The sequence below is a fragment of the Clytia hemisphaerica genome, unplaced genomic scaffold (genome assembly GCF_902728285.1).
Source record: "Clytia hemisphaerica strain Z4C2 unplaced genomic scaffold, Clytia hemisphaerica genome assembly, whole genome shotgun sequence".
NCBI lineage: Eukaryota > Metazoa > Cnidaria > Hydrozoa > Leptothecata > Clytiidae > Clytia > Clytia hemisphaerica.
The window spans coordinates 2261005-2268486 of NW_027104594.1; the positions used below are offsets into that span (position 1 = coordinate 2261005).

Sequence of the window (7482 nt, forward strand, 5' to 3'; positions counted from 1 at the left end):
AAGTAATCACGGAAAAGGACGCAAAAAAAAGACATGAGTGTGAGAACAGAGTAATCAAACTCGTTAGAAAAAATACCATAAAAAGTCATAAAAAATCAACCTGAATAAATGCAATCAAAATTCCAGAGAACTTAATAATTCCCCAAACAACATTACATTACAACGAATGTAAATACACAGAGAGTACAAGCTTATGTCAAACTCCCATCACATAAATTTTACAATTACGTCAGAGTAGACTACGCTCGCCACCGAAGATGTTTATTTGGAAAGGGTAATTATATTTTATTGTTCGCTTCTTTTTTAAAGATTCGCCGGGTTGGAAAAGTATGAATTTCTTTGTACATATTTTACCTACCTCAAATATATAGGAGGCTGAGTTTTAAACGAATCGTCAAGTTGAAACAAACGATAAATGTATCAAGGTCTGTTTTATTTACCCCCTGGTGACTTAACAAAAGAGACTTACTCAATGTTACAATCCAATTATTGAAAGTTTGTCTCGGCCTTTTTATAATGAGGGAGACATACGTTCTCTGATTACGCAATTTTCATATTGACATTTTCGAGGCATTTTGTTGTACCTGTCAGACATCCGTGCTCCACTACGGATTTTTTTCATATTTCGATTTAAAAGCCTACTCTGTGCCAAAGAGAAATCATGTATATATTTCTTAATACGCCGTCCCTAAAGGGGGGGGGGGGGTTGTGGGGGTTCGAAATACCGTTTTCCCATCAAATCAAAGTTTTTGCTGAATCCCGGAATCCCGAAAATTGAAAAAAATAATAAACACGTCACATCGGTTGGTACAGGTTCAAATACCGGCAAAATGACAAAAAATAAGGCCAAATACCGTCACCATCTGATTTTAAAATACCGTTTTCCAGTCTTTTTTTCGTCAAATCCCGTAATACCGTACTTAAAAAGAGCCAATCCCGTCACACCGTAAAAGTACAAACCCCCCATTAACTCAGCTCAAATGACTTTGGAGATTCGGTGAAATGGCAGTGAAGTCAAGTTTAAAGATATTCTTTATTAGAAAAACAGTTAAAAGCAGTCAAAACGCAATTTACCTCACCTCCTGAGTTTGTCTTTGTTATGCTAAAATATAACAAACCTTTGTCATGCTGTCTAATTACAAAAACCTCCAATCACTACTTCTCCGCCATCTTGTTTCACTTTAGATGCCGTGTTTTAAAATTCCTTAGCTACATTATATGTACGGAAAAGGTTTTCTCCAGGGTTTTTCAATTAAACTACGAGGGCGGTTCCGCCCGCTTATTTTTCTTTCGGCGTCGAGCGCCCCGGGGATACTTAACAATAAAAGAGATTTTAAGATTAATGTTGAAAAGCATATTTTTTCGATAAATTTAGGCGATACTCAACAAAAAATAAGGTGGTTTTAAACAAATTATTGACAAATTGGCGTTTCTTTCTGTTCTAATATATGCAAATCACGTCGAAAAAAGAATATATTTCCGCCTTCTTTCACTTTCGCGTTACGCGATTCCAATTGGATGAATACTGCTCGCTAACAAATTCTGATTGGCTGTAAGTCTTTAGCTTCGGGATTCGGATTGGATCATCTCCCGCGTCACGGTTGAACTTTGATTGGTTGAAAGTTTCTGAGCGTGAATTCTGATTGGATAAATACCTGAAAAGTAAACAATAGTATGTAAGTATTTTGCTTATCAAAACCTAAAGATTTCCAGGGGGTTTCATTTACTTTGCATGACGATAATTAAGCCTACAAAACACCGAGAAAAAAACCCAACATAGAACAGGTGTATTTTGTAATGTAGAATGTGATAGCGTGAATCTTTTTGAAATTCTATGTTAGGATTTTTTCTCAATGCCCCGTAACTATGCCCAGGGTACCCGTTGCTAAGACCTTCAGTTAGGGAAACCATCCAGGATCCTGCCATTCTATAAACCAGCAAAAACTAAATGAGACTTGTAAACTTAAGTTTCTTACCATTTCCCATTGAAAACAACCAAAAACATTGCTACTTCCCAAAGCCGGAGACCAAAACAAATCATCTTCCAATATTATGGCGCCCTTTTGGATCTATTGTTAAGACCATCTAAAATGGTGGAAAGAGTTGCGGAAAGACAGAGGCGCCCGCTGCTTCAATGGGTGGTAACGCCAAAACGCCCAATATGATCTTCCAACAGAAGGCGAGTTAGTTGCCGCGCGAGTTACGTCATGCACTCCACCGCAGTGCACAACGAAGTGTGTTTCAATGAGTATCATTAATTATAAGAATATCTTATGTGCTTACCTTCAGTAAACTTTGAGTGCTTCATTGAAAATGAAGAAGGTAAGAAGATAAAAAATGCGCTGGATAATTTTCATTGTAACAGTTTGGTCAATCATCGCTGAAAGTTTGAAAAAGTTTTTCCGACGCAAAAAAAAATTTCAGCCAATTAAAAGCACAGTGTGCTTATACTTACTATGTTTGCTACATCGTCTAGGCTAAAAAAAGTGCGAAGAGACACGAACGCCGTTTTTTAATGAGTGATGTTATGATTTTTTTTATTGCGGCCGCGTACAGGAACTCGCCAAATGTTCCTAACTGACCTTATGTTAAAAACGAAAGCGATTACGGCAAAAAGTAGCGATTTTCGTAATACCTCAAATATTGATACTTGACTGTAATGAATGGTGGCTGAATTGCCATCCCAAGCCAAGTTAGAGCAGTCCAGTGTTGACGGTAAAATTTTTAACATAATTTAAAATATCTTCAACCTATTATTATATCAGCTCTGCCCCCAATTTCTGATTCTATTAAAAAATCTAATTGCAGCAGAGCCGTCTCAGACAAGGCCCAAACAACAGCTAGTATGAAATAAAAAATAATACATATAAATAACGAAATAAACAAAACATAGAACCAGACTGAACTGGACGAAATGAAAAATGGTTTTAGGTTTAAAATCTCTAGAGGTACTTAAAACCAGCCTTTCAAGGTCAAGCTTCATATTAAAGAATCCCTAGAGAAAGTCAATATAAAAACTAACAATCAAAAAATCTATTTATTACCAGATTTACCAATATACAAAGCATGGAATCTTTGGAAAAAAAGACTTTCGTTTTTGAAGAAACTTGCGCGTTTTGTATGGTTCCTGCATCGATATTTCAAAGATGTCGTCTGGACCACTTCTCATCCTCCCAAGGTCTCGCTGCCGTAAGAATGTTCGAAAAATGACGTAATACGAACAACATCATGGTCACGTGACATCTTTATTAGGCCGTAGCCGGGGCGTAAACGGGCGGGCAGATTTTTAGCCCGATAAAATAAATCGGGTAAATCTGGATTTATCGGATAATAACTTGCGACTTGCGAAGAAAAGCAGATGGCAACCACGTGCTTTTTTCACTGGGATTTCTTACCTTTATCATTCATTTCAACAATCTTACCCAACACCAGAAGGTTGATTTTCTGGACCAAATGTTTCTTCTTTCTCAGGCTTACTGATAATAATATTTTTCAGTTTTTTTTGCTGTGGTATATAGTGGTCATTGAACTTGGTTGCTGCACACTCTGGCGACCTCACCTGAGCTGAGGAATCTTTACTTTGGATCTTTCGATCTTCCTCCAGTCAGCCAGTTAGTGGAAATACCTCCATTTAAACAATTTAAAGCATGTTCGAGTTCACAATACTGACTTTCTTTTTATTACGGAAACCAAACGAGTGAGAGCAAGTCATTACCGTAACCTTGGTCTAAGTCTAATCCAGACGTCCGCGCTCGATAGGATCGATCATCGGGACGGCTCGATGACAGATCGATATGTGATCGATGGATTACTTAACGATCCGGATGGGAGATCAATGGAAGATTCAGCCATTAAAAAGTCTTGCGTATCGATCCTTCGTTGATCCATTATCGCGCTAGTTTTTCAATAGGGATCTATGTTAAAAATGGATTTTTGGAATCATAAACTGATTACCCCTTCAAAATGTGCCAAAACATGTATAATTTCAGAAAAAGCAGAACAAATTCGGTAGAAACCCTTTTTGACTTCCCTACCGGGGCCTTTAAGGCCACGCCCACCTCGGAATCTCACTGCAAGGTTGCCAAAAAAAGACTTCTCAAAAACCTATCAAGTTACCCCTCATTTGAAAGGTAATTTAATGTAGATTAAGAAAAACATCATGACTATGCATCAAAAATGAAGTGATAAGGTTGTAGAGTACATTACATTGCTCTTGAAAGCGGCTTTTTTAGTGTAATTGTGTAATGTCTTAAAAAATTGATACTTTCGTAATTAATTCATACTTTCATTATATTTTTTGGAAGACCTACATGAAATAAACATAAGTGCTTATTTTCTACTGATATCATACATTTTGAATCTACAGGATCATTTTAAAAATTTAAAAACTATAAAACCAAGGATAAAGGAGCTCTTTTACAAATAAGAAATTTCGTTGCTCTTTTAATCGAGAACAGTCGAAGATAGAAAGTCCGTCAACCTCTCAAACCTTATACTGAACACATGTTGTATAGACTATAGCGTAAAAGGATTTCATCCAAAAGATATTTTACAGAGTTTGAAGGGTACTTCCTTTGCTATTAGATTTTAAACCTAATAAATTGAAATTGAAATATTTTTGACAACATCTTACCCTTGCAGTTCCAAGATAGTGGACTTTGATTTTAGTCGCAATACTTGGTCGACAGATGTCTTAATTATTTCAACTTTTTCAGGGAATTTCCAGTTGTGTCTGCTTTTATCAGTTCTTGTCATGTATGTAACTGTTACTGGTTGAACCTTTTCTACTACTCCTAAATGTCATTTTGTCTCATTACCCTCATGCCAAAAGGCAATAACATGCTCCCCAATATCACAAGTCTTTTGACTTTACTGCTCCCCAATATCACAAGTTTTTTGACTGTACTGTTTCCTTGACCTTGTAAAGGAGAGTTGAGTTTTAGTGTTAGTGATTTACTATCATCCCTCTTACCCACAATTCCATGTATAACATTTCTAAGATCTTCAATAGTTGTCTAAGAGCAACAACGTGCAATACTGACGTAAGAGCTCAAGTTTTCAACATACTCTTCTGTGGAGAGGTTGTGATAATCTTTTCTCAAATGAAAGACTGCAGCTGTTCGCTTGAGAGACATGCATGTAATTTTGGCATATTTCACTTCATTATACATCCTTTTGTTCTTAAGTTTATCATCCCAGTTTGTTTCTACGTACTTCTGAAGTAATTTCTTCTTCTGGGTTATATGAGCCTGAGATAAGTCTCCAATAATGAGTACTTTTTTGACTCTTCACTCAAACTTGCCTTTACTTTTTCAGTAAAGGCTTCAGTTTTCTGCTCCTTGACTTTATCAGCCTATTCAAGTTTAATTACCTTGACTTCTTTATAAACTTTTTAAAGTTATTTGGATTTGTTTGCTCAAGAATGTCATGTTTTTATTGAGTACCATTTTCTTCATACATCATGTACTTACTGAGCTCTTGAAAAAATACTGCTATCCTATGACAAAAAGTCTGATTTACTCAACTATGTATGGTCTTTTTGAAAGTATTGATCAAAGTATAAAGATTTGGATAGGGAAATGATTGTAAGAGCTTAATATACTCAACATGTGTTTTTAGAGGGAAAATCACAAAATCATCATTTTTTAGCAGGCATAACTTTTTATAACCTCATTTTTAGATTTTTAAATGGTTCCTACCCTAAAAATTGATGTTTTTTCAAGTTTTTATAACCTATGGCACATTTTAAGAGGGTAATCAGCATGATCTGTTTCTAACATAAATCCCTATTTTCAACCGAGTATATCGATTCATCATCGATCGTTAATCGATTTGTCATCGATCGTTAATCGATTCGTCATCGATCGTTAAGGGGTCAGTCACAAATCGATTTTAGGTTAGAAGAACGTCAATTGACGTATATGGGTGGGTAGGTTAAAGGTTGTTGACGTTTTTCAGAAACATCGATTTTTCATTCCATGCCAAATATTACTTCTCGCCATGTTTCTGTTTGATCGCTTCGTTTGTTTTGAAAACCAAAACAAACGGCCCAATGTTTATGTCTTTTCTTTTTGTTTGACGGCCTGAACGGCCCTTGAATTTTTGCAGATGGCCGTTCTTTCTGTCGCTACATACTACGGAGATAATTAATTACGGGAATTTTGTGAACAAGTTTAGAAATTATCTCCGTTTCTTTTTTTTTTCAAATATAAATTATGCGAGCCGTAGTGAAAATCAAGATGGCTGACGAAACAGCGATGGAGGCAGTTTTTATCGATTTTCGGGGATATCAAGGTGTTTGACGTTTTTGGGTGTGGGTGGGTGGGTCAGCTTTTAAAACGTCAATTGACGTTCTTCTAACCTAAAATCGATTTGTGACTGACCCCTAATCGATTCGTCATCGATCGTTAATCGATTTGTTATCGATCGTAAATCGAGTATGAGTCGATAGGGTTGATAAGAACGATAAAAGATCAATGATATAGATCGATAAATAATCGATAACTAATCATAAGCTTAAAGAAATCTTGAGTATCGATCCTCTATCGATCTCCTATCCGGATCATTAAGCGCGGACGTCTGGTCTAATGTCGACACCCCTCCTCTAATTCCGACACCCTTTTTATCAGCTGAAATTTATAGAAAGGTTGAAACTGTTTTTCTTTGCCTAGTGGTCAGAGAGGAATAATCCTTTTTCAATCAGCGATTCAAGCTTTCATATTAGGCGGCAATCACAAATATCTTCATTTCGCGTCCTCGTTGGGTCTAAAAAGTGAGACGGTCGGTCGGTCGTAAAAATTTTCGGGTTTCCATTTTTCCATCCATTTTTGGAGTGCATTCTTGAAGGAAACTGCCAACCAGCCAGCAGCCAAAACAACGGTGTGTAATGGGTGGTTTCAAATTATGACCTTTGAACGCTTTGACCTCCGACCCCAAAATGGCGCATGTAATGATAAACAGTCAAAATGCTATGAATGCGCTAGAAATCGCTCGCAAAAAATCGGCAATAATACAATTTTTGAACGAAGGAAACGTCATTGACAGAAAAAGTCCGACAAATTTACAGACTCACCGACTCAATTCTACTCAATTTTCGAGAGTCGGTTGAGCGACACGAAACAAAGATATTTGTGATTGCCGCCTTATGCCTTTCTCTAAAGAAGGGTGTTGGAATTAGACAAAGGATGTCGATATTAGACCAACTTACAGTAAAACTAAACGTCAGCGCTCCGTGGTGGTTGTGGTGTAGGTTTTGTAATCGATAAACATTAACACGACCCTGCCAACGCAACCAGGCGGACAGTACGGTGTCCCTCAGCCACACCAGAAACCTTTTGTCTGGTGTTGATTCCGATTTTAATTCTTTGAACTTCTGGACACCGTACAAGGTTTGTCTAAAAAAATGCCTACCGGACGCACCAGACTCAAGTCCGGTGTTGAGATTGTCTGGTGTTAAAAAGTATCCTCATCCAACATCAGATT

General features: G+C 37.0%; 1 long non-coding RNA gene across 1 annotated transcript; it reads right to left on the bottom strand.

Moving 5' to 3' along the window:
- Window positions 1-1339: 1339 nt before the first annotated feature.
- LOC136823822 (uncharacterized) lies at window positions 1340-2719 on the bottom strand. The gene is made up of 2 exons (XR_010849070.1): window positions 2583-2719; window positions 1340-1892 (listed from the first exon to the last, which is right to left on the bottom strand). It is a non-coding gene; the product is annotated as an uncharacterized lncRNA (long non-coding RNA).
- Between the last annotated feature and the right edge of the window lie 4763 nt (window positions 2720-7482).